The 1,888-nt window shown below is 43.6% G+C and overlaps 1 long non-coding RNA gene across 1 annotated transcript; it reads right to left on the bottom strand.

The window, feature by feature from the left end:
• Positions 1–956: 956 nt before the first annotated feature.
• On the bottom strand, positions 957–1,494 carry LOC103647050 (uncharacterized). The gene is made up of 2 exons (XR_562631.2): positions 1,366–1,494; positions 957–1,276 (listed from the first exon to the last, which is right to left on the bottom strand). It is a non-coding gene; the product is annotated as an uncharacterized lncRNA (long non-coding RNA).
• Positions 1,495–1,888: the final 394 nt, after the last annotated feature.

The following is a 1,888-nucleotide window of genomic DNA, read 5'->3' on the forward strand; positions in this document are numbered from 1 at the left end:
GGAGGATATGCTTGTATGGAAGATGATGGTTGATCTTGTTCTTGTGAAGGCTCTTCAGGCTCTTGTGGGCACACATCTCCAATGGACATGTTCCTTAGCGCGATGCACAGAGCCTCTTCATCATCTAACTCATCAAGATCAACTTGCTCTACTTGAGAGCCGTAAGTCTCATCAAACACAATGTCACAAGAAATTTCAACTAATCTAGTGGACTTGTTGAAGACTTTATATGCCCTTATGTTTGAGTCATAACCAAGTAAAAAGCCTTCTACTGCTTTAGGAGCAAATTTTGAATTTCTACCTCTTTTAATAAGAATAAAGCACTTGCTCCCAAAAACTCTAAAATACGAAATATTGAGCTTTTTAACAATGAGTAGTTCATATAATGTTTTCTTGAGGATTTGGTGAAGGTAGAGTTGGTTGATGGAGTAGCAAGCGGTGTTAATCGCCTCCCACTACAGGAATTCACTTAATTCCCGTCGGCCAGAAACCGACGGGAATAAGCATATACCGACGGGAATTACTTAATTCCCGTCGGTTTAGGGCTTATTCCCGTCGGTTTTCAGCCGCCAGGCGTCCCTTGTCGGGGATACGTTTATCCCCGTCGGCGGCCGACGAGAATTATTAATTCTCGTCGGCCACTAACTAGCCGACGGCAATTAATGCTAACTCCCGTCGGTTCACCAGGCCGACGGGAGTTATGAGTTAATTCCCGTCGGTTCACAGGGCCGACGGGAGTTATTAGTTAATTCCCGTCGGTCCCCCAGGCCGACGGGAATTAACTGGGCCGACGGGAGTTATTAGTTAATTCCCGTCGGTTCGACCATAGCCGACGGGAATTAACTGGGCCGACGAGAATTACCCTATACTGCTACAAAAACAGCACTAAATTGGGACACTATTTCTGCACACATAAATTATATCACACATAACATAAATAACAGATAACAGCCACATTACAAACACATGCATTCATAATAAAATCACGCATTACAAACATAACATCCACCAACATTTCAAATATAAGTTCAACCACCACATCGAGTCAACGAGTACGACATAGTATTGAAATATAAGTACGACGTATGTTCAAGTACGACCAAGAGTCCACGAGTTAAGAAACATGTTCATGTGTTTAGAGATAACCACCACTTGGGTGGTTAGAGCTTTGACCGCTGCCGCCACCACCACCAGGAGGAGGGAACGCGAAGAGCGAGTCAACAAATCCAGTCCCTGCTGCGGGATCAGATCCACTACCACTCGCTTCGGGCGTAACCTATGCAAGTTAGCAAATATCATCACGTTAAATGCAAATATCAAAAAAGTATATAAGTATATAAATTAATGGAGAGTTATCAAACGTACCCTATCTCCAGGTGCAGGTATATGTGTCGGAGGGGTGGTGAACTGTGGTGGTGGAACTGGTGTGTTTGCAAATTGGCTCCATTGTGGTGGCGGTGGAAAATTTGATGTCATGCCCTGTTGCTGCATTAACTGTTAAACATATATGTGTTACTACCGAAGATGTTGTATTGAAATATAATAATTTAGAGTTCGGATTATGTGTACTCACTTGATACATCGCTTGGTTATGTGCATTGCAAGCCTCCATAAATTCGCGTTGTTGTCTCATCTCTTCGCGCATCCTCATAATCTCCAACTCCTGCTCGTTCGGTCGACGAGAGCATGAGCTACGGGAAGATGAACCCGTCCTCTGAGATCTCACCGACGACGAGTCAATGAATCCGTCGAAGAGTGCGTATCTATAAGTTATTCAAAAAATGTGATTATTGTATAATCAATTTAGTGTCAACCATATAATTTCATAAGTTAGAGCTTACCGTCCATGCGCTTTGCCACCACCACTTGCGTACACCACCGAGGGATC

Source organism: Zea mays, chromosome 2 (assembly GCF_902167145.1).
Source record: "Zea mays cultivar B73 chromosome 2, Zm-B73-REFERENCE-NAM-5.0, whole genome shotgun sequence".
Taxonomy (NCBI): domain Eukaryota; kingdom Viridiplantae; phylum Streptophyta; class Magnoliopsida; order Poales; family Poaceae; genus Zea; species Zea mays.